A 26413-nucleotide genomic window follows, 5' to 3' on the forward strand; every position below is an offset into this window, starting at 1 on the left:
CTGTCACCATCCCGATTCAATTGACCGATACAATATGTATCTTTCTTTACTCACTCACTGGCGACATCTTTTCCCCGTCGTAAATATTAAGATACCAGAATATTTGTCTAATCTGTAGTGTTACCGATTGTGTCTCATTCCCGGTTGGAATATTTTCACTGATTGTGGATACATTGTACGTATGACAGTTGATAAAATTGAGAATGAAAATGAGGAATGTGTCAAAGAGACAACAACACGACCGAAGAGCAGAAAACAGCCCAAGTCCACCAATTGGTCTTCAACACAGCGAGAAAATCCCGCACCCGGAGGCGCGCTTCAGCTGGTCCCTAAACAAAAATGTGTACTAGTTCAGTGAAAATGGACGTCATACTAAACTCCATAACATTTAAATGAACTAAAATTAAAAAACATACAAGACTAACAAAGGCCAGAGGTTCCTGATTAGGACAGGCGCAAAAATTGCGGCGGGGTTAAACATGTTTTGTGAGATCTCAACTCTCCCCTATACATCTAGCCAATGACAATGTAGAATAAACAAACACGCAGCAATACGCACAGAAAAATTCAATTTAAAAGAAGTCCATGAATGACCGGATATCTTTAACCTGTCAACAAACCCGGTGATGCTACTCCTGAAGTTCATGCGATTTCTTATTTGATTCATGAGATTGAACATCGATTAACTACTATTGCCTAAACAATTTAATACTTATGAAAAGAAAGACAACTCTGACAAAAAACTGATGACGATTATTACGTGTCAAGTGCATTGTCTGTTCTAGCCTCTACATATTTATTTCGACGATTTATTAGATGCGTGATAACGACACTAGTAATGAATTTTAGTTTAAACGGTCATTTTGATATTAACATCATTTGAAAATAGCTGCCCAATGAATTATTCAGTCTTTGTCAGTCTTTCGTTCAACTTTTGTGCTTAAATCCCCTGCGATAAATTCGGTTTTCAGATAATTCGCTTGTAGTCCTTTCAGTAATGTTCAGTATCTTTTCAGACAATTCAGTATGATGTTGATGTGGACAGGTAAATCACAATTACTGAAGAGTCTGAACATAGACTGCACATGTACAGATCTTAATTGACCTGACGCGAATTATTTAAACAATACTGAATTTACCGCAGTCGATAAGTCTGAAAATTGACTGAAAGACTGATCATGACATAATAATTTATTTTTGAGTCATTTTATAGCTATTACATTCGAAATGAGCGTTTCAAATCAAACTTGTTTTACTTTATGTTTATGTTTGGTTTGTTTATACGTGTTAATCATTAAAAAACATGACACTCCAGGCAGGATAACATGGTCAGCAACCTTTATACGTTGATCTGTATTCAATTCAGCTTGTTTTAGAAATTTTATTTGTATCATTAAATATATTACAAGTGCATAAAGGTAGAAAATTTAAACGACAAACATTTTGATTTTATGGGAATGTACCTTCTACATTACTAAGCACTGAAGTGTAAATTCTTACGAAAATCTTGCTGAATCATCTATCATCAACACATTTGCAAATACAAATTAAAAGTACATTCATTACATATAAAGAGAAAGCAAAATATTTGTCTTGGAAAATCAATAACGATACTTGGCATTTAATTTCTTTGATTTTCAGACTGGAAACTTTGTATAGCCTCAGTCTATGACCTATTACATGTATAATGCGAAAATAAATTTAAATTGAAATGTTATTTCTGAAAAATTAGTTGCAACATGCAGATTTAATCCCATTATTCTAAACAATTAGATAAAACATGGATATTCAAGGGAATGATTCATAAGATATGGATTGAGTCTGTACGGCATTGCACATCGTAATGCAGTTTTAAACATTCTATATTGTTTTGTTAATCTTAAATAACAGTTCCAGGTAAGATTTTTCGGCCCTTTTTATCATTGCTATTTTTCAAATTGATATTTACAGAAAATTGATGATTTTTGACGCAGATCATATACATGACTATTTCTGTGTTACATTAAAAAAGGAAGAAATATTGTTTTAAAACACAACATCTGCGGCAAAGAATGCAGTATTCACAGTTCGTTTATAGGAGGAAGGTGCGTTCAAAGATGTCAACATATTTTATATTCTGTTTAGTTTTATCATTTTTCGTTAGAACGGAAGGTATGTTAATAAGTGTATACTTTAGAATGTGTTTACTTGCATGTTTTTAGAGACTAGAGATTTAGATTGCAATCTAGAACTTTGAAATTTAACCTGCATTTTATCCGATTCGAATTTAAATACATTATAAATTTTATGGTTGTAAGGTTCTGATAGCAATCTTTAAATCGGACGTTGAAAAAATGAATTAGATGTTCCATACTGAACTAATGAGGTCCTCGTCAATTAAGGCTTTTCGAAAGGAAATTGCATGTTTACGTTAAAAGCGTTGTAAAATATGCATTGTTTGCACTTTAAATTATGAAATATTGCATAATTGTTACTCGAACATGAAAATTAAAACTGATTATGACTACCGACAAATTATATACTATTTAATATTTATACTTTCTGAAATAGGCCAAATTGAATATCTAGCAATTCAAGATACAAATGTACAAATGTACTGAATTCACTTAAATATTGATTAAGCTATTGAACAGTTCGACTTCAAATTATACGAATTCACACTTGCTTTTAACCTTTCGGCGTTTTTAACGCAGTTAGGACAATACTCCTTCTTCTACTAAAAATAAATTGTAAAATCATGCAAAATGTACAACAATTTTTAAATGCATATATAAGCATTCACCAATGATCTAGTTGCAATTCAAAATTGTACGAATGTTCACGAAATTGTCCATTTACGTACCTCAATACATTTAAAAAGATACCGAGGTTAAGGGTTGGGGTTTTTTTTTGGAGGGGGGTGGTTGGGGGGTAATCCAATACTATAAATCGTAGAAAAACAAACACAATACCATAAACCGTAGAAAAACAGGCACACAAACTGCTATTGCCATAATTCAATAGACAAAAAGACACATCATAACAGTCAACGGATGGCTGACCAGTTCCTGCTTCGATAGTTGCAACGTTCGAGTTTGCAAATGTAAAATACATATGCGGCATTTTTTTAATAAACGAAAAAACTAAAACGCGATGCCGGCATGAAAGTGAATATGAGACAATTCTATATTCATATTCGTACTCGATAAGGCCTTTTTTACTTTTGTGAGTATTTTTTAGACGAGAAGCCTGTCTGGCGTACATAATTTTAATCCTGGTATCTATACTGAGTTTATTTGCCTGTTTAATCACTACTTATTATGATTTTTACAAGGTTGCAGCGTTTGTCCAGATGGAATTCGAAAATTCGCATGCTTTGTAAATCCATGTAGGCAAATCAGTTGTGATGGTGCAACGTGCAGGTTAGCAACGATTCAAATTAAATTTTAGTGTTTTGGAGTTTCTTGAACTTATTTTGACCAATGGGCATTGCATAGAAATAATTTGTTTTCCGTCATAAAAACCAAGGCGTCTAACATTTGCAGATGGTTTTATTTAAAGAAATAGAAAAACATTCATGATGAGTGGAAGAGCATGACCCAATATTTCCGACGAAGAAAATTAAAGGGTTTTATCATAAAAGACCTGGTGTTTACCTAAGGTTTTCAACAATTTGTGTTTGGATGTCGAACTCATACAGCAATATTTAATCTACACTGAGTTGTTACAAATATGGACTACTCTAGCACGAACATTTAAATTAAATTTTAGTATATTATAGACCAATAAACATGTTCGAATCACAGTGTCTGTAACCCAATATATAGATATAACCTTTTTGGAACAAATGTACACAGTCCATGTTCAACATCTCTAAATATGCTCCTGTTCGATTATCAGTGTCCGTGATATGTGGTCATGTGCAGGAAGTATACATGCGCAAATAGGTCCACATATCAAGAATGGAATAACCAATAAAGGATTAATTGTTTTCTCAATATCTTTTATCATCTATAATGTTTGATTATTGTACCTTGTTTCAGCAGCTGATTTGACTTTTTTACTACTCACAAATTTTAACATTGTTTTACTGATTGTATATAATGTAAAAAAAAACAACACTTTATATATTTAATCCGTCCAGAGCACTTTTCTAGTGTACCTTCTTCAGGAACACTCAAATCCGTATAGTTAAAAGCAAAGGATTATAACAACCGTTGAAGAGCCATATGACCATAAAGAACCTGGTAATCATAGCTAAATCCATCTCAGGTCAACTCTGCCTGAGTGTTGAAACTTGAGTTTCTTAATAATTCATAAATGTATAAACGGACGATTTTAGAAAAGGTTGTTATAATCATATCAATAACTAAGTACTGACAACTAAACTAATAATACCCTCGGTAGTCAACCAGCAGCAGTATGGACCCACCGGGAACGATCCATTAGAGCCGAGTATATTTAAACCGTCATTATTAGGTCAAAAGTGTACTCTTTTGTCCAGGCTGATATCCTTTGCAGGAAAGGAATTGACAACTTTAACAACAGGCAATTTTTAAAGACATTTAGACTTATTCATTATCTTATTTGTGACCCTAGACCGATGGCCGTTTGAGCAAATACGTAGCTGTAACATATACATTTATACTACGATTTGATTTTTCATCTTATTAGGCCAAACTATTGTGGAGGTTGTAATAGGCTATGGTATCAGAATGGTATGGATGTAACAAAACTGTGTGGTATGTATTTTTATTTAAGTATTAAAGTAGATTAATTTATACCGCAATCTTGGATTGTAAAATAGTAGTTCTAAATAGATCTAGTTCTTTGCTTAAATCCGCAAATTTTGAGACAGATTGGCAATTAATGGGTAAGACGAGGTCGGTGACACCGTTTTTTCTTTTTATTTTCTTAAAGCATATTTTAAAACCAATGTTCTCATATTTCATTTTCAAATTATTTCATAGATTTCTTTTCATTCACATAAAGGCGTTTTTTTGTGAACATATATGCAAATTTGGGCAATTATGAACGACTTGAAGCTTGAAAAATAACACGGTGACCCATACGTTTTATTATATTTTTGATAAAAAGCATGGGAAAATCTACATTCTGGCAAAGTATAAGAAAATTCTATCTGAGGAAATATATACCAATGATCCAACTTATAAGAAGATTACTTATTATATCAAATACAGAAATATGGATGTTGAATAAAGTAAATTATGCAGGATTTTAGTTGAAAAAAGTAAGCATGCAAGATTATGTTTATCATTTATTTCAAAGGTTAAGCATACTTAAGTTAATTTGACATTACAGTTAACTTTTTGATGAATTATCAATCAAGTAATGGGATAAAATTATTTCATCACATATGATCTCTTTTCCACAATTAAATTTGGTAGAAATCTGCAGGTTATTGTTGACCGATTAAATGTATATGTGTCTCAACTAACAAACGACATGTTACATTTTGACTTAGTGTAGATTTGCATGACGAGTAATGCATCATAGCACAAGACGTGTACTCTGTCGACGCATCTTGTTCCTCTCTTATTTCATTTCATGCTATTCCGGTTTTCATTTTTATCGTTGATTTGTATATTCTGAACTGATTTATGAAAACCCCTTATTGAGACACTGCACTCATCCGGGTGCTTGGCTGAATGAACTTGTGTAAGCAAAATGAAATGCAAGATCTGTAATACATGTTTTAGCCAAACAGAAATATATTTTAAAGTTCCTGTTAAAAAGCCAAATGTGTTTTCCAAAATTAGCAACTTTTGTTATTAATGAAGTTCGCTTCTCTTGTTTTTGATATTCGAATCCTCCATTTTTCTGCATGCATTGGCATTAAAAATTTGGCCCGCAAACTCCTTCTTTTCTTTGCATAATGTTAAAACATATAGTTTAAAAAGCTATTTTTGAAAATCCTATAAATTCCATGTTTTTCTCATTGTCTTTTAAAGAAAAAAAAGGTGCCAATGTTAAACGAATAAAAAATCTAGAGAAAATCGTTACCCGCCAAATTTTCAATTGCTTGTATCTCAAAAACAATTATTACATGGACTTTTCCTTTTTTTTTGTGCTTTTTAAGATGTGTTATTCATATACTTTCAGTCGATACCAGTCTTTTAAAACTTATTATTTTATAACAGAGGAGCAAACATTCTTAATTGAAAACAATAAATAAAAGTTCATGGTTTCAAGTTAACGATTTGTGAAATTTTACTGCATTTTGTAGTGCTTATTTTTTGTAGAATTTCAGTGTCCAAGTGTAGCAAACTGTTTACCGGGAGTTGAAGTAGTGACTTGTTTTGTGGATCCGTGCAAACCCCTAGGTATACCGATCACATGTCCGGGTTTTCCTAGCGCACAATGTTGGTAAGCTATATGAATCTCATCCATACATAAATATATAACGTTTAAAGAATTGCGCAACACAATTTGTAAAATATATTTACATGTATGAGAAAGATGAATTTTAAAAGAAAAACAAATATTTTGACACAATGAATGACTTTCATCTATGTCTTTCGGACAAAAGTCATTAGCTTAATCTTAAAAATAGATTTTTCATCAGAAAAAACTTAAGTGCTTTAGAGACATATGCATCGTGTTCTCATAATTTTCAATCTAATAGTCAGGCTATGACCAAATACGTTGATGGCAGTAGTTAAAACCATTTGTAAACCGTAGGACGTGTGAACAAGAACATATATACTTCTAAAAAAAACATGGTAATTTTTTTTACATGATTAGTTTGAACCTTCAAACTTAGTTCATCGCCTTTCGATCATCGCTAAATAAACTAATCATGTTACAGTTCTTGTTCGATTTAACTAGGATTTTTGGAAATATACATTCCTTAAAAATTTTCAAATTTGATATGAATAAAAGGTGATATTCGGTATTCATAAATCTTTTGGCTGCTAAGCAAGTAAAGCCACTGGCGATGTATTGTTTTAATAGTTTTGTAGCTTCACTATAGTATTCTAATAAATATTAAGGATATATGATTTTATAAAACTTCAAACTGTATATGTATATTGTCCCCATATTCTATTGACATTTATATAATCAATTTCAAATCGATAATAATGCAATTCACAAAAAACGTTTTATTTTAAATTGCAGTGCATCATATTGTGGAGGCTGTCATGCAGTTTGGTACTTGAGTGGAGTGCAAGTCATGTGTCAGGAGGGGAAATAATATGTTTATCAATTGTAACAAAAGTTCATTTCATTCAAGATAAAATAAATTTAACGTATAAAATATTTTCAGTATCATATTTTCCCCAGTACCACAATTCCTCCGTGATGCTTAATGAAAATGTATTAAAAATGAAAACAACACGTTATTAATTTCATGCGTCCGAAGTAAAAGGATTAACATTATTTGTTTACTTACTCTTATGAAATGGTGAATCAGTTTATCAACTCCTTATTTGATTTGTAGTTAGTTGAAAAATCCTGCAACTGCTTACCTTTTAGGATCTTGATACACCCCGACTTTTTGTTTAAAGGGAGGGACTACTGTTGCTTAATCTGGTATTTTCTGTTTAGACGACTTTCGAATTCGTGCATTTTCCCGTACTATTCTTACGTCTCAGTAAAAACCTATTGTTCGATGACACCGTTTATGCCGATTGACCTCCTATGAAGTTAAAGGTCAACTACATTTCAGGAAAACTCGTGGTTCAAACTGAAAGAGGTATAGTTTAGATTGTACAAGTTGTTTTCGCATTAACATATCCACTCTTACAGCCATGAACTGAATTTGAATTATATTACGTATGTACTTTTGAATACAACATTTTTTAAATTCTTTGAGATTATACATATATACATACGAGGTACTTAGATATAGATACATATCCAGTTGTGTATGACCCTCATATTTTTATACTTTTATTTCACATTGTATTTCGTGTGGTCAATACTTACTGACAATTAAAACATTTCGTCATCTTTATTTTACACTTCTATTGTTATTATAGTTGCTCCCCTTGAATTGACCAACTTTACAAATTAGACTGGTGGTCTAAGGAGAGAATATATGCAAATTGCAATACAAACAAACTTTCTGTGCTGTTAGATATATAAAGAAACAAGTAGAAAGAGAAAAGGGGTTTTACCAAAAAGTTGTATAATGTGATTGGGTAGTTGTCCTATTGGCGAATACCCCACAGGTTTCACCAAAACATGTATGATCTGATTGGGAAGCTGTCCTTTTGATGTATACCCCACAGGTTTCACCAAAAGTTGTATAATGTGATTGGGTAGCTGTCCTGTTTACGTATACCCCACAGGTTTCACCAGAAAGCTGTATAAGGTGACTGTGTAGCTGTCTTGTTTACGTATACCCCACAGGATTCACAAAAAAGTTGTATAATTTGATTGGGTAGCTGTCCTTTTGACGTATACTCCACAGTATTTATCCCATTATTCTCTATTCTGTAAACTCCCATCTACACCTTCATACATCAATGTACATATCTGTGTACAGTGCTCGTCAAATATGCGTTTGCGTTGGCCTATACCTTGTAATTACCTAAATAGGAAACTTAATAGTCTAACTTAATTTAGATACGATCCGGGTAAACATATCAATCCTTTAAATGAACTTATTCTAAAAGGTTACAAATTCAACACTGTAATTAGATCTTTGAATATTATTTTCTTGGTATAAATATTGATTTTGAGTGTTATCAGTTAATTACAATCATACTAAATATTACTGGTATACACATATACCCTTCCGGAGCAACTGAGATTACCCTCAGTTTTTGGTGGGGTTCGTGTTGTTCAGTCTTTAGTTTTCAATGTTGTGTTTTGTGTACTATTGCTTGTCTGTTGGTCTTTTTCGTTTTTAGCCATGGCGTTGTCAGTTTTTTTTTTCGACTTTTGAGTTTGGTATCTTCCTCGCCTCTCTTTTTCAAGGTACTGCAATCTGTCGATATCTATTGTTTGGCATTGCACAAGGTCATGTTTTTCTCTGACTGTTAACGACGTCTTTACACTAAATCCTTTGGATGTTTGATGTTTAAGTAATTGATATTTTAGTCTTAAATACATGATTGTTTTATTAGCTGTAATTTGCTTTGAATTGACTCTCAGAATCTGTACTCTGAGTGTTTTTTGTTGTGAGGAATGTATAAATACCCTGCCACGTCCGGTATACATTTTTGTTAAATGTTTTTTCTGCTTTGTATCGATCTGATGATTTAAGACCTTTTCAACTGACTTATATAGTTTGTTCATATGTTGTGTTGTGATACCGCTGTTACGGGTTGGGGTTGGTGTTGGGGGGGGGGGGGGGGGGGGTTGAGCGCAAACAAACATGTTTACCCCCGCCCCTTTATTTGTGTGCCTGTCCCAAGTTAGGAGCCTGTAGTTAAGTAGTTGTCGTTTGCTCATGTCCGTCATACATATTTTTCGTAAATTGTTTTCTTTATAAATTAGGCCATTAGTATGTTTCTCAATTGAATGGTTTCATATTTTTTCATGTCGAGGTCTTTTATAGCTGACTATACGGTTTGGGTTTTCTAATTGTTGACGGCAGTATGGATGCCTTTAATTGCTTGCATTCACTTCATTTGAACTTTGGTGGATAGTTGTCTTATTGGTAATTATATCACATCTCCTTATTTTTATATCAGTTGTAGTAAATAAATACTTGCTACAAAATTCCGTGGGCATGAAACTTCTGAAACAAGGTTCGCTCGACCTTTCAGCTTGAAACATACATTACTACTTATTATCTGACAATCCTTTTCAAATATAATGCTAACATATAATGCATTTTGGGTAAAATTTTCAAAAATGTTGACTAAAACGTCGTGATTGGATAACAACGTTTAAATAATAGACATCAAACCAATGACATGGGGTTATTTTTAATTTGGAGTACGATCAGTGAAATTAGATTCTGGCACGGCAAATTAAGATAAAATAGATCAATGCTATTGTAATAACTTTCATTAGAAACACTTTGTGCACCAAATATTAGAATTAGATATAGTTGGGGTCATTTCTTACCTTTCTTTTAATCTATCACGAACTATAAGGGCAGTTCTCCTGGCACCTTTTTAGCAGAAGCGTTTTATTCTACAACAATTTTGCAACTTCTATTATAGAACATTTTGGAAGTTTTTACCTAGAACAGTTTTTGAAAAAAAACTTATCCTGACATTTCTACACTATTTTTGAACTTGGCAGTTCAATATTTAGAATGACATTAACAGTACTTATTTCAGGGCATGCATCTCGATAATTAAGGTCTCTTAAGTGATAATGGAGGACAAAAGTCCAAACCTTAATACAATCGAACGTCGAAGAACAGATAACACCAAATAGAACAGTTCCGAACAGCTCTGTTTCTTTTTATATATTTATCTATTTAAATCGTTGTTTAATTTATTTGATTTATTTAATTCGTTAATTAATCATTTGAATTATTCAATTTGTTTTTTGATTTATTTGATTAATTTTATAGATTTTATAAATTTATTCGCCTATTTTATTTATTGATTTATAAATTTATTATTTTTGAAATTTTATCTAATAGTATATTATATTTTCAAACAAAATAATCTGATATATCGTTGATACTTTAATGATTAAGAATTTTGTTCATTTTTTTAATAAACTGTAAACATATTTTTTTTTCTCTATGGACTGTATAAAAGTGTGCCAAAACTTACATACTTACACTAAATCAATTTATACTGCAACTAGAACACGTCCTGTTTTTTTTATCTAAAACATATAGTAATAAGGTAATGCCGTACTTCGTGCAATGTCGATTTCATATCACGTCACTTTTCTTCACAATGTAGGGTTCGTTTAGGGATGGAAAGTATTTTTTATTCTTATGTTAGCATTTTCATAACTACAGGTAATTGTAGTTGTTTTAAGCTTCAGTATAAAGCCGATATCAGGTCAATGTTAGGCAAATATCAACTTGTTTGTATTCAGTGCGAAACAGTTGAAGAGCTTGGTAAACCTCGCCCTTCCATAGTCATGATAGTGACTAAGCCTTATACAAAAAAGGTTGATATTTTCTGACATTGACATAATACTGTATATATGTATCATAACATAAGATTAAAGTGTCATGTTCCTCGACCTGTGTAATTGTCTTTTCAAAGAGAACATATTACAAAACACAATGTATTGATATTTTTGATAATAACTACGGAAATATTGGAAGTATTTGTCCTCACGGATGAAGCATTATTATAAACATACAAAAATAAGTTTCATTCAAAATTAATTTTAAATATGGAGAAATAACAGAAATAAACATAAATCCAGTTATTTTTATAAAATATCTCGTTAATCCTAATTTTGGCTAACAGCTAACTGTCGCTGTTTTAACTTACGTTAAAGTCAATAAGAATTGTTCTACCTTAGAAAATATTTTGACAGTTCTACCTTCGAACTGATTGTGCCATTTCTAGGATTGTTCAGAACAGTTGAATGACAGATTATGCTAAAAGTATTAAACAGAGGTTAGAACTGATTTTAAGTGTAACTTGATCATACAAAGGGATTTTGTTTTGCGAATACATAAATATATATAAAGCTTTACATCCTTCTCAACTTTTCAGATGGAAACAAAAAACTACTTGTTTAACCGTATAATTCAATGGAATTAGGTGAAACCTGTAGAAATAAAATCGCATTGGGTTGGCCATTAACATAATATTATAATGCTATTTGATATTTCAAAATGTTTGAATAAAACATAACCCATTCATGCTTTGACATATCACTAGTTTTTACATATCTTTTGGTCTTTTTGAATGGACATAATAAAAGTAAAAGGAAGTTGAAGAATCCGGTAATTCTGCATATTTTATTTCTAATTCATATCGAGTTATTAGTTTTTCTGTGAGAAAATACATTACAGTTTTAAGCAATACATATACAATCAGCATTGCTTTAAAACACAGCATATGTTGCCTGAAATTTTGTATCAACAGAATCCGTAGTGGAAAGAGACGTGTTTTAAGATGTTGAAAAATGTAATATTTTTTTCACTTTTGCTTTTTGTTGTTGTAAGAGAAGGTATGTTTATCGTGTTTATTATCATAACTTTATTTTATATTTTGAATAATGTTGTAAATCATTAATAGCTGTCTACAGATTTCTGTGAAAATGTAATTCGATGACTGTAATATCGAAGTATAATATTTGTTTGTTCAATGCAAGTTTAATATGTCAAATCTAACTGGCTGTGATTAGACGGCAGCTTTCCAAAAGGATTTTGCGCGTTATAAATATATTGTTTTACTTTATAAAAAGTACTTGGTGTTTTATCTATTTTCAAATTTCGTTGGGAGTTTATAATTTATTACGTATCGTATTCAGAAATAAATTTCTATGAATAAAAGTAAATGTAGGGTATACTTTAATGTAACAACATACATATATTAAGTTATACGCTATATAGTTGTATATATGATGGATTGGTTACCGATAAGAATAATTATACAACGGAATCATAAGTTTACATTGATCGTATCTTAATTGACGGACTCAATAAACAACATAACAAAAAATACTTTGAAATAATATCCCGCCCCCTGTAAAGGTTTCTAAAGGAACAGACATATTTCCAATCCAAATATCACAGGTTCTGCGTTCAGCCCCAGATTGATGGTTGCGTTCGTGTTTCTAAGTCTTAATGATTTTTATGTATTGTTTTGTGTACTTATCTATCTTCGCGTTGTCTTTCATTTTTTATATTGCGTTGTCAGTTTTTATTGTCCCTTTGGTATCTTCTGAATCATTTTTCTTAACCATGAGACTCCCGCAACAACCGATGTTGAACTCCGGAATGTTCAATAGTACTTATGGTACTAGTGACACACGGTACTTTCTGTGATATAGATGAAGAACAAAAAAAAAAACGCCATCATTTTATTTTTTTCATTATCTTTCGATTGCAAGTCATTAAAGTTATGACTTTGAAGTTAAATTTGAATTATAATTATAGCAATATCCAGAACGCTTTGACCGAAATACAATTAAAAGAATTGTCAAAGAAGGATAAAGTTGCAGGCGTGTCATAAACTGCCAAAGATTTTTGGAGTGTAATCTTGAATTAAAATTTGTCAGCTTAGGCTAAATTAAGAGAAAGCGTTTACATTTGATAAGCACAATCAGATACTTGCAAAAATAAACTTTGATTTAATATTTTGAGTGTGCGTATTCATAATTCATAAATTACAACTAAATTCTTCTTTCATACAAAATATTTGATTTGACTTAGTGCAAGGTTGCAGGAAATGCCCAAAAGGAATTAAAAAAGTTAAGTGCTTTGTAAATCCATGCCGAGGACAGAAGTGCAAGGATGCTAGATGCAGGTAATATTGCTTATAGTAAAACAGATTCAAAATTTAAGAGAACAAGATGTCAATGAGATCAAGTATTATCAACCGAAAACGCTGAAGACGCATACATTTTATAAGTGTTATTTTCATTTTTGTTAATGCAAAATATATATTACATAAAAGTGTACCGAAATGAACTTTAGACAGGTGTATTCTCATAGCATGCTATCGCTAGTTAATTTTGAAAGTATAAATTTAACATGATTAGCATATACAAAATGAAAAATAATATCTGAATTTGGACAACAAACTTAAAGATTCATCGATGACCAATTAATATTATTGTTCAGTAGTTTGTTTCGTGATATATACATCATCGTTTTTTTTAAATGTGCAAACAAATTTTAATGAATCAATTTAATATTTACATGTACATTTTAGGTTTTCATTCATTAAAAACTTGATAAAAATTGTTCTGTCTGATGCCTTTATTTGAAATATAAAACACAAAAATATTGCTTTTGATCGATGCCATTGCTTACTTAAGCTAGCAAACAGATTTGCAGAAATGAAACTTTTGGTGAAAGAAAAAATACTTAGACCATTTTGAGCCAAAATATATACTTGTCTATGAGTTTGCATTAAAAATTTACGAATTAATGCGCTCCACAGTATACATAAAATAAATTGAAAATGGAAATGGGGAATGTATTTATTCGAGATTTCCAGAAATTCAGGGGTTATTTTTAGTAGTAGCTAGCTCCCAAACGGTAGTGTTTCACTACAAGACTTTAAACATTGGTTTAAAATTGGCATTAGAAAGGTGATACATGTACAATTCAGAATATACATGGTTCACATATTTAGAAAGCTGAGAAAAGTGCAAAATTCGGTTGATAAGATTGGGTTTTGAGTTGGCGGTCTGACACCTTCAGGCGAAACTGGATGTACGTAAATGAGACCTTTATCTTGCAATTGACATGATACGGGTTATGGCCGTCTCTCATAATTTATGATTGCATGATACTAAACCCTTTACGGGAATGGTTGATTTTCATATGTTGAAGATGAGTTTAATTGGGATCTGGAGCTGGCATGTAAGTAACTGCTAGTAGTCCTTTGTTAATTCATGTTGATCATTGTCATTTTGCTTAGTTTCTTGTGTTACCTATTCTTAAATCGGACACGAACTTCTTTTAAACTGAGTTTTTCAGTGCGTTTTGCTATGCGTTTGTTTATTCCATATTAGCTAATTGTATAGGGAATGGTTGAGATATCACAAAACATGTAAAACCCCGTCGCATTTCGTCGCCTGTTCCAAGTCAGGAATGTCTAGCCTATGTTAGTTTTGTGTGTTTTTAAATTTTGATTGGCTGATTTTTTTTTTTAATGACCTATTGGTGGTTTTGTGCTATTTTCCTGCACTTTGTTTCTTTGACACATTCCCCGTTTCCATTCTCTATTCTACATAACAAACAGGCAAAATATCTAGGGATCAAATCAGATCTTTGAAAATTGACAAATGATTATATTCTCGTATATCTGTTTTGATCTCTTTTAAAACGGTAATTCTGAGAGAACATGAGTTATTAATAAGTTGTTATTAGCTTTGAATTATCTCTTAGTAACTACAATTTTACTCACTTGATGTATCCAACATTAAGCCATGTCCTCATGCCGACATTAACCACGAGAAATACATTTGTGTAAACTTATAAAAAATATCTTAAATTGTTATCAAGAAAGTTGATGGATATTAGGCTAAAAACACAGCTATGCACACAAAGATGTTGAAATGACATATATGATGTGGAAGCGGCAATATATGATTTTCGCTTGTCATTATAAGATGTGCGCTTGACATTATATGATGTTCATACTTTTACCATTATATAATGTTACAATTTATGTGCTTTTGTTTTTATCAGATGTTATATCGAGATTATCTGAGGTTCACTAGACAATATTGATAACAACTTGATATTTAAGGGTTCAGATATTTGGTGGACATTTCAAAATGTCTATCTCTTAATCAGTATCTGTTTATATATACATGTATATGTCTATTTTCAAGGCCAAATTACTGCGGCGGTTGTAATAGGATATGGTATACAAAAGGTGGTAGCGATGTAACAAAAAGATGTGGTATGTATTTGATGAAATAGTAAATCGTGAGAAAAAAATTAAGTAATACGCATAGTGAGTCGCCAGGTAATACCAATTTCAATTCAATAAGTATATAGGACAGGGAAAAGTAACTGTACAATGATTTCTACTTAATAGAAAAGCAAAGAATATGGGATATCAAATACAGAAGTTTCTGTGTTAAACGTTCAGATAAACAACAATAGAAAAAATATTTAGTTCATGGACGCCTAGATAAAACCTATAGATGTTTATTTGATCAAATATATCATAACTTGGAGATTAATTATGCTTATTATAATATTTATGGATTTTTATCAATAATTGAAAAATAATTTGCTAATGTCTTTTCTGTAGCATTCGAATGTCCAAATAGCAGTGATTGTCTACCAGGAGTACCTCATACGCCATGTTTCATAAATCCATGTGATGGGAAAAGCTGTAATGGCCATCCAAATGCTGTATGTTGGTAAGGGTAAAACTTGTTCTTACATAATAATTCAACTTTTACGTTTAAAACGAATTTACAAATACCAAAAAAAAAAAACCGCATTGTACACTTACAATTTATACTATATTAGTGAATAGGGCACACTTGTTAATAATGCTGATAGAGAATAAATCTTCTATCAAATTTTGTTATTTGCAACATGTAACAAATTATACTAGTTTTTCCTCTTTTTTAATAGTACAATACTAAAACGTAAAAAAAATTAGGTTTTTGGAATAGTATACTTTATAGCTTTACAATTCATTTTCGATATAAAGGAGTAGGTTCGATAAGGCCCTTAATAAAGGCAACAGTAGTATACCGCTATTCGAAATTCATAAATCGATTGAGAAAAAAACAAATCCGGGTTACAAACTAAAACTGAGGGAAACACTTCAAATATAAGAGGAGAACAACGACACAACAGTAACACAACAATAAAATGCAACACACACAGAAACGAACTATAATATAACAATGGCCATTTTCCTGACTTGGTACAGGACATTTTAAGACAAAATGGTGGGTTGAACCTGGTTTTATGGCTAGCCAAACCTCCCGCTTTTATGGCAATGTTAAATATAACATTAAAATGACAAGATTACATTACAGGACTACAATACAAATAAATGGGAGAACATACAGGACAGAGACACACACAAATAATAGCTATCAAAAGGTACCAGGTTTATAATTTAATACGCCAGACGCGCGTTTCGTCTACATAAGACCCATCAGTGACTCTCAGATCAAAAAAGTTCAGAAGCAAAAACAAGAATAAAGTTGAAGAGCATTGAGGACCAAAAGTTCCGAAAAGTTGTGCCAAATACGGCTAAGAAAATCCTTAGTATTTAGAATAATTTATACATTTGCAAACAGTAAATGGTCCCTAATTCTAGCTGAAATTTGAAATTAGGATTTATTGACCAATGTCACAAGGAATCATAGGTAATATAATGTCTAGTTTGAAAAAACTTTTTTTGTTGAAAATTTATGTTTTTGCGTTCTATTCATGACGTCACAAATAGCACTCATTTTAATTTTCCGCGAAAATTCGATGAAAACGGGTAAATTTACGTTGATTTTTTGTAGAAGAAACATAGAGGGCATGCGTCGACAACAAAGATAATTAATCCTAATGTTTGTTATGACATTTTACATATCTAAATTGAATATTTTGTTTGTCGACGCCTGCGCTCTATGTTACCTAGGTCTTACTATGGTTGAAATCCGGACGATTTTGTCCAATTTCGCAAAAATCTCTATTTTTAACCTATTTGCTATGTCAAAATCAATGCTTATAAATAAAACTCAGGCAGGAATAGTTCTATATAACTTTCTCGCATGTCTTTTCATCAACTTAAAACACATTTTATCCTGAAACATTAAACTTAATAATCGGGGCCAAATTTGGCCCTTACCGAACTTACTGCTTTAACTTTAAGCAACAGTGGCAAAAAGACGCGAAGGATACCAAGGATACATTCAAACTGAGAAGTAGGAAAATAAACTAACAACGCAATGACAAAAAAGAAAAAAAAATAAGACAAAGGGCACCACACAAAAACAACATGGAAAACTAAAGACTGAGCAACAGGAACGCCACAAAAAATCGTGGGTGATCTCATGTGCTCCATAAAGCTAAGCAGATCTTGTCCACATGTGACATTTATATAACAAGTACGTAATTGTCTTTTTTCAGTCCAGTATATTGTGGAGGATGTCATGATTTATGGTTTGTTAACGGTTTGAGAGTCACTTGCCAATAATAAAGAAGAAAGTGTATTGTCTTTCAATAAAATTAAGTAAGATTTCACAACTTTGTTTCTTACTTTAAAAAATCTTGTGCTGTGGACGCTGATAGATGTGTGTTTAATATTTAATAATATATAATGCTAAACTAAATCGGCACGGATGCATATAAAACAGACAACAAATACAGCCCTTGGATGGTGTAAACTTCCCAAAAAACGTGAATAGCGTAATGGTGTATGGCATATGGTGCAATGGTAGAAGGTGTATGGTGTAAGGGGAATGGTGTAATGGTGTAACGTGCGATCGGGAATGGTGTGAATGAATGTTGTACGACATTTAAAACTATGCAAAATACAATAAATATTGATAAGAACTGATTTTTAATTTTATACATTAATTAACAATATTGTGATCAAAATTCGTTTTTTAAAATAAATAAATAATTTTGTAGTCGCACGCTTTCTTTGAAATTAAATTGCATTATGATGTAATGTGTAAGGTGTATGGTGAAAGGTATCACGTGTATGGTGTAATGGCACAGGGTGTATGGTGTAAAGGCACAGGGTGTATGGTGTAATGGTGTATGGTGAATGGTGTAATGGTGTATGGTGTTAGTGGGAAGTTTACACCATCCAAGGACTGTAGCTAATACCAATTTGGAGATATCCGTCCTTATAGGTTATTGGTATAATCGCTTACCGGTCTGTCTTTGCTAATACTATAAACAACATCATTTTCCCTGTCGTATGTCTGATCTTTTTAACCTTATTATCACACCATGTTTAATTTATCAAAAGAATATATACCCCTTCCACTAACACTATTTCTAAAAGTTTGTAAAAAGGGAACATAGCAATCATACATCAGTGTAAAAAGGATTTATGCCAATAGGAGAATGTGGAATAAACAAAGTTATTTCACGACGGAAAGAAAATGATTTCAAGACTGAACGGTGCATACCCTTTCAGCTTAATATGTTAAGCTTCATAGTTCTTTCTTGTCTTTACTTTTAAGTGGATGTGATTATTTTGGGGTACTTTTGTTGCTGTTAAGTTTTCTTATTTGGAGGATGATACTTCATATGACGACAAATTGTGTTAATCACCAAAACAAGTGAAATAGAGACTTGCAAACACATAATATCGTTCACAAAAATAACCGTTTACTTTTTCAAAAGCCTACTCACTTTTGCTTTTCAATCTTTCAAAATGAAAGAAGTGTGTGTATGTGGGTTGGTGGTGGTGGGGATGGTAGTTTTTTTTGGGGGGGGGGGGGTATACAAAAGACAGCCATCCACATAGCCAAAGAAAATACTACAAGGCTACAAGACAAATAAATAAAACAAGTGGTATGGGAGTTTAAATTTTCGTGCCTTCTGCACAGTTTGTTGCGCAGTGATATCGTAAGTCATTCTGATTGCCGAAATTAGCCACTTCAATTAATTTGGATTTTTACAATTAATCAATTTGAATTAAATACATTGAAGATGGTGAATAATTGTAAACTTTATAAAGTTTATTATTGCAATTTTCATTTTTGCAAATGCACTTCCGTTTTGGAAAAAGGAAAATGTTATTGTTGTCGGAAAAGAGACATAGACACGATAATTCATAATAATCGAACAACTGGACTGTTTTTCAGGAATACTGTAATGCAGATCTAAATTTTAGATAACGATCACAATTTTGGTAGCTTATGAAGCAGTTTCACACTTGTTTTACGCTCGAAAAGAACCAGCAAATATGCGAAAAATGTATGTTAACAAAAGTTGATGTGTCTGTAAAATAAGTATTGCACAGTGTCTGTCATTAATTTATCAGTGTAGATCCTTTCAGAAAAATGACCAAAATAACGTCCGCCGTCGAAAATAAATTGGGAAGAGTGTTGTCAGGTCATTAAAGATGCTCTTTCATCCTATTGTATAAATTGGTGTAAACGGGGGAAATCTGACAAAAAAGTCGTTTGATTCCTATTTTAATAAATGTCTGAATATTGTTGATATTCGCCTATCACATTTCAAAAAAAATTAAGAAAAAAATAAAAGAATAAGTAATACGCCCATTTTAAGGATTAAAAACTAAATTCGAGTACTCTTAAAAAGCGTTTTGTGTTCGTACCAGCCGGTATATTGTGGAGGATGTTATGATTTATGGTGTGTGAATGGTGTGAAAGTCACTTGCAAATAATAAAGAAGAAAGTGTATTGTCTTTCAATGAAATTCGTACATGTATTCATGTTCGTTTCTGTGTGTGTTACATTTTAATGTTGTGTTTCTGTTGTGTCGTAGTTCTCCTCTTATATTTGATGTGTTTCCCTCAGTTTTAGTTTGTAACCCGGATTTGTTTTTTTCTCAATCGATATATGAATTTCGAACAGCGGTATACTACTGTTACCTTTATTTACAACATTTGTTTGTATCTGTTTGTGTTTGTGTTTGTTCTAATCAAATTGTCAACTAAGTCATTAAGAGGGAGATAACTCAGAGTATAATTTTTATAAAGGAATGATAGAGAAATTTTTACTTGTAGCAAGAAAACAAGGTCGGTCACACCATTTTGTCTTTTTTTTTTCTTAAATCATATTTAAAAATCTATTTTCTCTACTTTATTTCAAAATTCCATCCATAGATTTCTTTTTATTCACACAAAAACCTTTTTTTTTTGACAAAATATGCAAATTTGGGCAATTTTTCACAACTTGTAGCTTGAAAAATAGCAGGGTGACCCATGCTTTAAATTATATTTCTGAAAAAAAAGCATGGAAAATCTACATTCCGGCAGAGTATAAGAATTATGGATGTTAAAAAGGTAAATTATGCAGGATCATTGTTGAAAAAAGTAATCATGCAGGATTATAGTTGAAAAAAGTGAACATGCAAGATTATGTTTATTATTTATTTTAAATGTAAAACATAAATTGATAATTTGAAAACACATTGATCATTTTGGTGAATAATCAATGAAGTAATGGGACAACACTATTTCATCACATCTAATCTCTTTATCAAATTTAAATCTGGATGAAATCTGCAGGTTATGGTTGACCGATAGGATGTATATGTGTCTCAACTGACAAGCAACATGTTTCCGTGGTCTAAGTTATTTGGGTACCAGAATATGCGTCTTATCTGTTAATTTTCCTATTGTGCACTATTCCTTATTGTCAGATTTTGACTGAGTTTGGATTTGCATGACCAGTAATGCATCATAGCAGGAGACGTGTACTCTGATAACACACCTGGTTCCTCTCTGTTTTGATTTCATGCGATTCCGGTTTTTAATTTGTATCGTTGATTTGTATATTCTGAACTGATTTATGAAACTACAGCATCGTTGCTCCTTATTGAGAAATTGCACTCGTCCGGGATCGTGGCTGAATAAACTTGTGTAAAGTTGGAACAACACTGAAATGCAAGATTTGTAATACATGTTTTAGCCAAACAAAAATACATTATCATGTTCCTGTAAATATATTTTCCAAAATTGGCAACTTTTTTATTAAGGATGTTTGCTTCTCTTGTTTTTGACTGTTTGTCATACATTGGAATCCTCTAGTTTTATCCATGTAGTGTCATTCAACATTCAGCCAGCACACCCCTACTTTTCTTTTCATAATGTTATTACATTTAGTTTAAAAAGCTATTTTTGAAAGAAAAGAGGATGCCAATTATAAATGAATAAAAAATCTAGAGAAAATCTTTACCCGCCGAATTTTCAATTGCTTATATCTCAAAAACAATAACACGGACTTTTTTTTCTGCGCTTAAGATGAGTTATCTATATACTATCAATTTATGATAGTCTTTTGAACCATATTATTTTATAACAGAGGAGGAAACATTCATAATTGAAAACAATAAATAAAAATTCATGGTTTCAAGTTAACGATTTGTGAATTTTTACTGCATTTTGTAGAGCTTATTTTTTGTAGAATTTCAGTGTCCAAGAATAACTGTTTACCATGAGTTGTTGAAGTAGTGACTAGGTTTGTGGATCCGTGCAACCCCCGGGCACACCGATCACATTTCCGGGTTTTCCTAGCGCACAATGTTGGTAAGCTTTATGAATATCATTCATACATTAATATATTTTACGTTTAAAGAATTGCGCAACAAAATTTTTGAAATATATTAATGAGAAAGATGAATTTTAATAGAAAAACAAATATTTTGACATAATAAATGACTTTTGTCTTTGTCTTTCAAAAAAAGGAAATAGCTACATCTTGAAAATAGATTTTTCTCCAGAAAAAAAATTAAGTGCATAAGAGACATATGCATAGTGTTCTCTCATAATTTAGTAGTCAGGCGATGACCAATGATATAAAATGATTTTAATCGATCACTATGCAGTTCACGAAAAAGTTTTATTTAACATTGCAGTGCATCTTATCGTGGAGGCTGTCATGAATTTTGGTACTCTGGCGGAGAGTCAGTCACGTGTCAGCCGGGGAAATAATATGTTTATCAATTGTAACAATAATTCTTTTTATTCCAGATAAAATAAATTTAACGTATAAAATATTTTCAGTATCATATTTCCCTAGCCCCACAATCCATCCGTGATGCTTAATGAAAATGTATTAAAAAATGAAAACGACACGTTATTAATTGCATGCGTCCGAAGTAAAAGGATTAACATTATTTGTTTACTTACTCTTAAGAAATGGTAAATCAGTTGATCAACTCCCTATTCGATTTGTTGTTGAATGGAAAATCCTGCAACTGCTTACTCTTTAGAATCTTGATTCACCTTGACTTTTTTGTTTAAAAAGTCGGTGCTACTGTTGCTGAATCTGGTATTTTCTGTTTAGACGACTTTCGAATTCATGCAATTTCCGGTACTCGTCCTACGTCACAGTGCTTATGTTATTACGTCACAGTAAGAACCGATTGTTTGATGACGGCGTATACGACAAACAACCTCGTTTCAACTGGTGTAACTTATTCATAAAAACAAATCGAGATTGGTGTATAGTGTTTTGTAGACTTGTCTTTGTTTTTTGTCGTTTTTCCTTTTGTTATGTTTTCCTTTTATCTCCAATTTTATATTTAACTCGGGAAAATATAAGAGGGGTGCTTATTAGAATTCAAATATCGGTATTTTCCCAGACCAAAAATGGTGAATAATCCCTCAAACCACAGTTTATTTTCTTATTTTCTATAACATATTCAAGTAAAGTTCAACAAGCTCGTTCTTATGTTTGCATGCTTACGCATCAATTTGAAACCCTTTTGCTTTTAATCTTGAATGAATTAAAATATTGAACCTATACCGAACATAGAACTTAAAGTGCTCTTACCTCATCTTCTTTTAAATTAAAAACTATAACAGGTCTGTAAATATTTAAATGATAAAGTATTTTGCTGGTTTTTTTTTTGTTATTTTTCCTTTTTTTGGAATGGCGTTGTCTGGTATCTTTCGCCTCTCTTTTATCACCATTTGTTATTTTAAAAAAAGAGCAAGGACGCGGGCCTGATATCATCAATGATTCTAAGCGGTAAGTTTATCTTTAACTGAGCATTTACTGTCAATTGATGATGAATTAAATACATAAAAAGATAACAGGAATTACTAAAAATATTTTTCTGTCCACCCCAACCACCAACAACCGATTCGTCTGTTAAACAAAGATGTAAAAACTAACACAATTGACAACGAACAACACATGATTAAGACACTCCGACTTTGTACAGTTTCAGTATATGACTAGGTTAAACCAGTTAGCATCTGTTGGTCGAATACTGACGCTCAAAAAACCAAAATACTCATAACAGATATCCAATGAGAAAGGTAAAATATATTTTGTAAATAAAATCGTTTCTGTCTAAAAAGGGTAACCCGACCATGACCTTATTTTTATGGTAAGTTTTTCCTGATTAAATGTACTAGGTCCGTTTCTAAGTTTTCTGAGTTTAAGGTCAACTTCATTCGTTGAATATGATAGGTTTAAGAAGTTAAGAATGTCAAAACTATAAAATGTGTGAGGGCAGATTTAAGAATAAAAAAACGAATGCGTCGAATTTCCAGGAAAACACGTTGTTCAAACTGAAAGAGGTATAGTTTACACTGTACGCGTTCTTCACGTATTAACATATCTACTCTTACAGCCATGAACTTAATTCAAATTGCATTGCGTATGATCTTTTGAATACAACATTCTTCGATTCTTTGACGTTCCACATATACATACAAGATATTAGATATAAATACGTATCCAGTTGTATATGATCGTCAAATTTCATATTTTGATATCATTTTGTATTCCGTGTGGTCAATACTTAAAACATTTAGTCATCTTTGTTTTACACTTCTATTGTTATAAGTATTGCCCCCTTATATTGACCAACTTTAGAAAATAGACTGGTGGTTCAAGGAGAGACTATATGCAAAGGCAATACAAACAAACTTCGTGTGCTGTTAGATATATAAATAAACAAGTAAAAAGAAAAAGGTTCCTACAAAATATTGCATAGTGTGAAAGGATAGCTTTCCTATTCACGTATACCCCACTGGTTTCACTACACAATTGTATTGTGTGAAAGAGTAACTGTCCTATTGACCTATACTCCACAGGTTTTACCAAAAGTCGTATAGTGTGATAGGGTAGCTGGCCTATTGACATTTACCCCACAGGCTTCACCACAAAGTTGTATCGTGTGATAGGGTAGCTTGCCAATTGACGTATACCCCACAGGTTTAACCAAAACGTTGTACAGTGTGATAAGATAGCTGTCTTATTGGCTTATACCCCACAGGTTTCACCAAAAAGTTGTATAGTGTGATTGGGTAGCTGTCTTAGTAACGTTTACCCTTCACCTATTCTTTTTTATGGTGGTTTGATTCTTACGAATATTTTATATACGATTGTTAAATTGATTTTAACTGAAATTGAGAGAAAACAAAGAATAACTCTGCTGCATTCGTACATATCTGTATACAGTGTTCTTCACATATACGTTTGCGTTGTTTTATTTCTAGTAATCATCTGAACAGGAAACCTTCACCGTCTCATTTAATTTTGAATGATTGAGTCAATGTTTTTATTTTATCATTACATCATTCATGAACTGGAAATGATGATTTGAATCCATAAAAACTTAAGCTGAATGGCGGATTGGTATCGATATGTAGCAATACTGACTCATTAAATAATCATGAATTATCTAAATATACTGCCGAAATAACTCAAATATTAACAGCAGTAACTGTTTTCTCCCTGATTTGAATATTTCAGTGTTACACGAAAAGCTCTACACAAAGCTTTTCAACAAAATGGTCGATATTTCTTTCCCCATTGGAAATTTCCTTTTGTGGACGGCGATGTTCCTTTGGCATCGTGTTAAGGTGTTTATATATCGCAACTCGTTTGCGATGTCCGTGACTGTAGTAACGTTTTGAATTTCAATGAGCGGTATCTGTGTATTACTGGTGAATTTTAAGCCAGAGATTTCTTTACCACGAATGACTTAAAACCTTTACTTGATTCTGCCATAGATACAAAGATTTGGTTTGGAAGTTAGGCTGTATGTGTAGATAACTTATTTCAATCGGACTAGCACATCCTTATTTTTACGGTGATGTTTTTTACCGAGCCCGGAAATTTATATATGATCCGGATAAACTTATCAATCCTTTAAATAAAGCTATTCAAAACACTGTTATATTGGTTCATGTCCGTCATAACTTGTTTTTCGTAAATTATTTTGTTATAAATTAGGCCGTTAATTTTCTAAAATTAATTGTTTCATATTTTTTTATGTCGGGGCCGTTTATAGCCGACTATACGGTATGGGTTTTCTCATTGTTGAAGGCAGTACGGTGGCCTATCGTTGCCTACATTCACTTCATTTGAACTTTGATGGATAGTTGTCTCATTGGTAATCATACCACATCTCTTTATTTTTATATCATAGATACAAAGATTTGGTTTGGAAGTTAGGCTGTATGTGTAGATAACTTATTTCAATCGGACTAGCACATCCTTATTTTTACGGTGATGTTTTTCACCGAGCCCGGAAATTTATATATGATCCGGATAAACTTATCAATCCTTTAAATAAAGCTATTCAAAACACTGTTATATTGGTTCATGTCCGTCATAATTTGTTTTTCGTAAATTATTTTGTTATAAATTAGGCCATTAATTTTCTAAAATTAATTGTTTCATATTTTTTTTATGTCGGGGCCTTTTATAGCCGACTATACGGTATGGGTTTTCTCATTGTTGAAGGCAGTACGGTGCCCTATCGTTGCCTACATTCACTTCATTTGAACTTTGATGGATAGGTGTATCATTGGTAATCATACCACATCTCTTTATTTTTATATCAGTTGTAGTAAATAAATACTTGCTACAGACTTCCGTGCGCATGAAACATGTGAAACCTCTGAAACAAGGTTCACTCGGCTTTTTCAGCTTGTACATTCGTTGCTACTTATTATCGGACAATGCTTTCAACTATACTGCTAATATACAATGCATTTTGAGTAAAACTTTCAAAAATGTTGACGAAAACGTCGTGATTGGGTAACAACGTCCTAAATGATAGAAACTAGACCAATGACGTAGCCTTATTTTTTTAATTTGGAGTACAATCAGTGAAATAACCAGTAGCCCCTAAAATTCTGACACGGAAAATTAAGATAGAATATATCAATCTTCTTGTAATAACTTCATTAGAAATGCTTGGTGCACC

General features: G+C 31.9%; 2 long non-coding RNA genes across 2 annotated transcripts; both read left to right on the forward strand.

Annotated features, from left to right (window-relative positions):
* The first annotated feature begins 1908 nt into the window (after nucleotides 1-1908).
* LOC127736600 (uncharacterized) lies at nucleotides 1909-7267 on the forward strand. Its single transcript, XR_007999067.1, has 5 exons — nucleotides 1909-2151; nucleotides 3314-3401; nucleotides 4654-4721; nucleotides 6243-6366; nucleotides 7120-7267. It is a non-coding gene; the product is annotated as an uncharacterized LOC127736600 (long non-coding RNA).
* Nucleotides 7268-15232: 7965 nt separating this feature from the next.
* LOC127736602 (uncharacterized) lies at nucleotides 15233-17731 on the forward strand. The gene is made up of 3 exons (XR_007999068.1): nucleotides 15233-15470; nucleotides 15828-15939; nucleotides 17663-17731. It is a non-coding gene; the product is annotated as an uncharacterized LOC127736602 (long non-coding RNA).
* The last annotated feature ends 8682 nt before the right edge of the window (nucleotides 17732-26413 follow it).

Source organism: Mytilus californianus, unplaced genomic scaffold (assembly GCF_021869535.1).
Source record: "Mytilus californianus isolate M0D057914Y unplaced genomic scaffold, xbMytCali1.0.p SCAF_34, whole genome shotgun sequence".
Lineage (NCBI taxonomy): Eukaryota > Metazoa > Mollusca > Bivalvia > Mytilida > Mytilidae > Mytilus > Mytilus californianus.